This window comes from Zea mays, chromosome 6 (assembly GCF_902167145.1).
Source record: "Zea mays cultivar B73 chromosome 6, Zm-B73-REFERENCE-NAM-5.0, whole genome shotgun sequence".
Lineage (NCBI taxonomy): Eukaryota > Viridiplantae > Streptophyta > Magnoliopsida > Poales > Poaceae > Zea > Zea mays.
In genome coordinates, this window is record NC_050101.1 from 171,682,652 (window position 1) to 171,690,635 (window position 7,984).

General features: G+C 44.2%; 1 pseudogene; it reads right to left on the reverse strand.

The window, feature by feature from the left end:
- Window positions 1-649: 649 nt before the first annotated feature.
- Window positions 650-2,663, reverse strand: LOC103631608 (cytochrome P450 714C3-like; annotated as a pseudogene).
- Between the last annotated feature and the right edge of the window lie 5,321 nt (window positions 2,664-7,984).

The window sequence follows — 7,984 nt, forward strand, 5'->3', positions numbered from 1 at the left end:
TTGCATGCATATCAAGCAACAAAATGTTGTGAAGTAAAGAAGGTAGAAACTTTCAGGTGGGAAATGTTTCCATTTGTCTTATGAACGTGCTAATGTCTAATTACTCTAGTGATCCAGTCCCTCCTAAAAAATGTTTTCAGCTTACCATTCCTGACAGATTTAGTGGTAGTCTGGTTATACATAGCTTATGATTTTTTTTATAAATTTACCATTAGAAGCATGCTAAACCATGTGCACCTCACACTAACCGGCCTAACATGGGAATTAGATCATAAAGGAATATTCTCTGTAATTGAAACCTATTCTCTGTACTCATAAAGGAAGATTGTATAAATGTACTCAGATCATGAAACCCATTCTCTGTAATTGTCAGGATGTAGCTACCATCATTTTCACATTTAAAGATGTGATTATCTAGTACTAAACCATGCGAGTAAATTTCAGTTACAGATAATTGGCAAGCTGGGTCTTGTATAAGTGTCGCATAGTTAAGAAATACAAAGTAACAAATGTACTCAACTCTATGGAGCACAGAAAATTATAGAAGGAAAATATGTGATTGAGTTCTCGACCGTCACAATAACAAACTTATAAATGGAAGCGGTAGCACCAGGCACAGCCACACATACCGAATCCGATGCTTGGTGGATCATGCTAGCCTTGTCACCACAAGAGGCATGCCGGACTCCGGCTCAATGGTCAACCGAAACACCGGGGAGTGCTGGTACCCAGGCGACACCGAGAACGAGAACTTGCTCAGCAGGCGCACAAGAACAACCTTCAGCTCCGCCATTGCCAGGTTCTGCCTGGTGCACAGCCTCGGCCCGTACCCGAACGACATGTACATGTGGGCTGGCTTGCACGCCGCGGCAGCTCCGTTCGCTAACCGGTCTGGACGAAACTCATTAGCGTCTGGACCCCAGGCTTCCATGTCCAGGTGCAGCACTGAGATGGCTACTTGGATGATGGTGTCGCGAGGGACGTCGACTCCACCAAGACTGATGCTTGTCTGGGCCTCACGCATGATCAGTGACCCCGGAGGGTACAACCGAAGAGTCTCTTATGGGCCTGTTTGTTTCGGCTTCTGGCAGCTTCTGGCCACCAAAAGCTGCTACGGGCTGCCAAACGCTCAGCTTTTTAGACAGCTTCTATAAAATTCGTTGGGGCAAAAACCATCCAAAATCAACATAAACACATAATCGGTTGAGTCGTTGTAATAGTAGGAATCTGTCACTTTCTAAATCTTAAGCCCTATGAACAACTTTATCTTCCTCCACACGTAATCGTAATGATACTCAGATTATTTCCACAGCCAGATTCTCCCCACAGCCAGATTTTCAGAAAAGCTGGTCAGAAAAAAGCTGAACCAAACAGGCCCTATATCACCATTGTAAGCTTCAAAAGATTTTTTTAATGCCACTGTTAGTTAGTGTGCGTCACCAAAATAATGATTTGTTTGTAGCCACACGAACCAGGAGATAGTCTCTTACTATTTTCAGCTGACGAAGGACGTCGATGTCCATCGCTGTCTGTCTACGACACACTTCTAGGACCTCAGCCCGAGCACGATCCTGCCAGTCTGGGTGTGCAGCAAGGAGCATCAGGCACCAGGTGGCAGTGACCGCTGTAGTTTCGTGCCCAGCAAAGTAGATGTTCTTGCAGTTGTCGACGATGAAAGCTTCAGGGGCACTGCAGTAGCTGGGGCTCTGGTTTGCACCATCCAACTGATGAACCTAGTAGTTGAATACAAAGAATAATAGCAGGGATGAACTGAACATACGAGGCTTTAGAAAAAATGGATCATGGTCCAAACCAAAAAACAAGAACCGACACATTAACTGAGACTATAAAGATCGTTTTTAATTCCTGATTTGCTAGAACAATGCATATGGAAAAACAAAGCTTCACAATTTAGTATTGTACTCTCATGTATCAACCAAACAACTAATGCCTTTTGTTTGTAAGTATTTATCTGTTTTCACAAATCATACCTTTTGTTTGGAAGTCTTTATCTGTTTTCACGAAACCAGCAACTAATGCCCTTGCCCTTGGCAATGCAGCTGACCACTCCACACTTGTAAGATTTGGAGGAATAGCAGCCAAGACATTGTTTAAAAGGCTGTCCTTTGTGTATATGGCAGCTGCAGGCCCACAATTACGGATAAAATAAAAATGGATGTTTAAAAGGCCCTCCCGCAGTCACTGATAAAATACCCCAGACCAAGGCAGGCATTTTCATTTGAACCCCAAGAATACAGATCGCAACTATCTATCAAAACATCAGCACATAATTTTCAAAATTGTATGACAAGTTAACAACTGAAAATTTTGATAATTCCGCATTAACAAGATACAAAACAAAGACTGCACAAACACCAATACCTGTTAGGCTGTTACAACAAAAGGATGGTAACCTCCACAAGCAACTTCTTTTGAAAATTGTATCTCTTCAACAATATTAGGTCTAAATTCTTCGTTCGATCTTCCAAATCCCTAAAATGGTTTGTTAAACCCAAAGAAATGGAGGGAGATAAAAAGTATTTTGATAACATGTGAAGGTGCCAAGGTGGTCTGATTGGATACGACCTGCTCAGTGTTCTGCACAAATATGAACAAAGTGCATTTTCTGTAAGCTTACCATCAATGCAAGCTGAGTGCAACATTCATGTAGCTATCTTTTAAATCTAGCCAAATGCATGTAACTAAAAGTCACTACACGACAAAAAGATGTGAGACTACTGAGCTTTGAGAAAAACTGCCCAAATATAACTCTTCAATGGCACTCTGGAAGCCAACCATTGTCAATCTTTGTGCCTTATTTGCAGAAGAGAATACCCTAACCACTTGTTTCATCATTCAAGCACTCTGGAAGCCCATTCAAGAGCACTTGCAAGCATGAAGCAACAAGGATGGAACAACCTAGCTAAAGAGCACACTCCATGCCCGTAGTGCTCAAGAACTACTACTTTTAGCTTTATCCAAGAGATTATCTTTGAAGAAGTGATATACCCAAACCGTAAGAATTAATTTAGTGGAAGTGGGCATAGCTGATCAGCATTTTAGTGAATCTACCAAAATAATAAACATAAAAACAAGTCAATACATGAACAAAATGCAGAATCCAACACCAACACTAATCACAGGCTACTTTCTCTTGTTCCAATCTTCGGATCATGAACCCCGCCTTCCAAAATAGATCACGACACAACCCTTTATCCTAACCCTAGGTTGAGATATCTCGAGAGGGAAGAGGCAGATCAGATCACCTGTAGCTGTCGTCGTCGGACGCGGACCATCGTCGCTCCCGCTTGTGGTGGCAGCGTTTGTGGCGGAACCTCCAGTCCTTGCGTGCCTTCACCGTAGACGAGGACACACCCTCATTATGGCTGCTGCTCCGGTGGCAGAGGTCCTCCTCGACGGCAGCCGTGTCTCCGGCCACCATAGAATTTAGCGCTGTGAACTCGTCCAGGATGAACATCTTAGGGACGCACGCAGGAGGGGGTGACGGTTGCGCGAGCAGAAGAACCTCGACGGTGAGCGCAGCTGCGATGACGAAGGACGAGGCCGAGAAGGCCTCGAAGGCAGTGCCGCCGCGAACCCACTGGCGGTTGTCCTGGTGGATAAGCGCCCAGAGATTGCTCCGCCCGCGCACGTCGCACGACCGACGCTGCGGCTCGTACGCCTCGTCGGTGCCCACGACGACGGTGGACAGCATGTCGCCCCCCGTAGGAGGACTTGCAGCAGCGGAGATCCGATAGCGCAGAACCGGAGCCAGAGGGAGCCTCGCCTGCGGGGCGACAGACGGATGAGAGAAGGGCGAACAGATTACGGTGGTGGACTTGCGGCCCGGCAAGCGGGTTGGAGCGCGATGAGCCGTGTGGAGGGTGGGGGTGCCTCCTCCACGTCGCGCGCAGTCGCTACCGCCCGCCGCAAGCAGAGCTAGGGTTTCGGCTGGGAGTCCGTGGAGGGGCGATGCAGACGAGGCGGGCGGTTGGTGCGGGGTGGGGAGGGGGCGGGCACGGCTGGATCTTGCGTGGACAAGGAAGGGGCACGTGCTGCTAGATGGCATAGGTAATAGAAACGGACGGTCCAGATAGATGGGAGGCAGAACGGCAGAATGGCAGAACGAGGGGAGGCAGACTACTATTGCTTACTTAATAAGTAGTAGAGATTTTCTTAATGCAAGGAGTTTATTACCATTGTCCAAGCTTTCACTTCGATGCAATTTTTCTGTGTCAACACAGTGCTATCCTGCTTCTAGATGATAGGCCTGTTTCCCAGACGTATTGGACAGGGTGTTGGTGCCTTTTTGGGGCGCCAATCACTCAATACGAACCGGCGGCGGTGCTCTCTGGTCAGGCGCGGACGGTCCGCGGCACAGGGCCAGACGGCCCGCGACCTGGCGCGAGGCTAGGGTTCCCTGCCTGACGGCCGGACAGTCCGCGCCCTACGGCCAGACGGTCCGCGACCTGGCGACAGGGTCGTCTTCCTCCTCCTTGCTGGAATCTAGATCTCGTCCCCTGGGGGGAAAAGATCTTAAGGTGCTCTGGGTCGATAGGTCACCCGGGGCGTCCCCAGACGACGTGGAGCCGCCTAGGAATTAAGAAATCAATTCGAGGAAGAGGTCTTGGATGGACAACTAGATCTTGCCCCCCGGGAGGGGTGAGATCCTAGGGTTGTCTTGGGATCGGCAGGCCACCCAAGACGAATCTAGACGACGTAGAGTCGAATAGAGATAGAGGTGGATATGTGGGAGACTACAACTAGAATTATGCTACATCTACTCCTAGGGCAGGAAAAGTAAATAAGGTAATTGGTTTGATTGGAATGTGTTCGGGGGTTCTCAATCGGCCGTACCCCTTTATATTTATAGGGGAGGAGGTCTGGACCTTTTCCTAAGAGATAGCCAATAAACTCTCACGTGATTAGATGGATAACCACGTACGAGATAAGGATAAACATCTGAGTTAATCTAATCTCGGGACACGTGGACCGTCCAGGCCCATGGGCCGGACCGTCCGCTCATTTTGATGTCCAACACAGGGACAGCGTTTGGTTCAAGTTTTTCTTTTCCGTTGGTTCTAGTGCAGCGTTAACAGATGGTACGGTGGAATAGGGTTACGGTCGAGCGCAAACTAAATCCGGTTACGTCCCAACTTTCTGCTGGATCGATCAAACCCCTGCGCTCGCTCGGTAGCAGGAGCAGCACGTTCGCAGATCAAACCTCTCGTGCTAACAGCGAGAGCTCTTGACTTGAGACCGAGAAAGGGTGTGTAATCTATAGCCTTTGTGTTTCTCCTCAACAGCTTAGGTAAGTCTTTGTTGCGAGATGAACCACACGATAAAATCTGTGTCAACATGTGTTGATCTGAAATGCTTACTTGAGTCGTTAGGGTTTGAGTAGCTCATACTTGAATATCTTTCTACCTTGTACGTTCTGCTTGCTGCACTTTACCAGTCTTAGCTTCTTATTCAACTAGAAAAAAGGCGCCCTATCGGGCGCTCTATCATGCAAATGTATATCAGACGTTGTAAAATCACATGTGAGTTTATATCAAAAACACTTATCTCAATTTTTCTCTCCTTCACATTAAGATAATGTTTGTACAAAGTACTTCAGCCACCTCGATTCCTGAGAGCCAAGCAGTTATAACCTGCAGTGCATCTAGTTGTGTGATAAAATGTTTTAACTACAATTACATATAGTCAGAACGACTTCAAGCTCTATTGAAGGCAAATCCTTTCAGCTACACAAGTGCTCCTTGTGCTACTAAACATAATTTTCTGCTACCGACTTGAAGGCATGGTCTCTCAACCTGGATTCCTGGAAAAGATTGTGCATAATATATGGCGCTTTGGTAGCTTTACTAAAAACAACGGCATGTCCTTTCTTTTTAAAAAGATAACAATATATGATTGAAGAATGGTAGCAACAAATCTTTAGATATCATTATAACAAAGACAAGTCAGGAAGAATGTCAAACACTGAGTAAAAGGATAAGGAGAAGCATGAATGGGATGACACTTAACATTTCATTTACCTTTTATGATGCAGATATTCATGACCTAAGGCTATAGAGGGGTAACTCTACTACTTCTCGGTAACTCACTACCATAACAATGTTACATGTTTGTTAGTAACCATGACAACAGACCTTAGAAGAGAAAAAGCAAATAACATAAACAAAGTTCACACCTAAAATTCAAAGCTTTATTAAGAGTAACACACATGTTTCTTTTATTGATGTATGTTTACAAATTAGTGGTACTCTATGTTCCTATTCTTTTGGAGGCTGTGAGAGCATAATTGATCAGCCTGCCATCATGTCCTACTGATAAGAAATTGGTGGTTAAAGAGATGAATAAAGAGATGAAATATCTAAATATACCCCCGTCCGATCTCCATAGCATGGTACTCTGGTTTGGCCATCTACGTGTCCACCAAACAGACAAGGGGGTGGACAATAGGAGTCAGGCTGGCTAACATAAGCAAAAGGGAAAGTTGATGGTACTCACGACTATGAATGTCTGATTGCGGCAATTTGTTTTAGAGCATCTTGACGTTTTCTTCAAAATCCGTATATAAAACTATAGAAGTACAACACAGTGTAGCTTGTGTAGGTTATATATTTCCATACCTAGGTATAATAGCAAGGCTTGTTTTAGGCAGTCCAAGTTCAACATTTTCTCCTACATAGTGTAGGTATGCATTTAAATATCTAAAACAACATGAAATAGCTATCTCCTAAGATGGAGAGAATTTTGTTTTACTCCAGAATAAAAGCACCACCACATATTCGAAGATCGCATGCCTTAAAATTACCTGAAAGCAACAAAAGTACAAATGTTTGTAACAAAGTAAAAGAGATGACATTTGTAAATGGAAAAGGTCTGTAACCGCTAGTGTTAGAAGTTGCATTCAGTTCTATTTTAACTACCATAAAATGAGGTGAACCGGATTTTTGAGAGGAAGAAATAGAATATGTTCTGTGCACAACAATGTATATCCAATTGTTAATCCAGAGTTCTATGTTGCAGACTGGGATGCCACTTCACTAAATATTTAAAATTATGGTTATCTTACTGTCTCAAAATGAAATGGTTCATGTTGTACTCTGTTCACAAGTTGGATAGTAGGGCACCTCTATCTCTAGAAGCTTGTTAGGGTAGATTCTGGACCTATAGTTTTCTAAGCTTTGTTACCCTTTCCAAATCATTGTTCTCAGTTTCTCACATCTTCAATATTTGTCTTAATACTATATGGAGCAATGAATAATATGTTCTCTACCTCATAATTATTTTGTGCCGTGATATTAGAATGTTGCATACCTTATCCTTTGAGGTATGAAGACACTGCATCTCCGTGTGCAATGTCAGAATAACACTGCACTTCGGATGGCCTAGTTTTTAGAGGAACATTCAAATGTGTGAACCATCAACCATGTTTATTTTAAGTAAGATTGATCAGCTATAATCTTGTAACAAAGACGTGCTACTACTTTAACATCCCATAATTTATAACTGCTTATTAACATAGATAGTGTGCCATCTACATAGCATAAGTCATGCCAATAAAAACATGATCCATGCACTCGGTGAATTAAGACATTTGTTACTGTAAATAGGTTCACAAAACAGGGTGCGGTGTAATAATCATGTTAAAACTGCAAAGCATGCAAATTTGCGAAGGCAGCAATGGGCTCTAGAATATTTGTGAGACAACCCATTAAGCTGGCCAAGAAAGGATGCTCAACCTGCGGCTGCCATGTGGAATCGTGCAGAGGAAACATAGTTATTTAGGTGTGCGTGGTCCCTTGATTCTGCTTTCGGGTGTGCCGAGTTTAAGAAAACTGGAAAACTTTCCAATCTGTACTACTATGTATAATTTTTGCAATGGAAGTCACAAAAGTTTGAACTTCTACCATGTCCAATCATATGTATTTCCTCCCACAAAATATGTTCCCGTGCAAGGAAAGGGGATGTC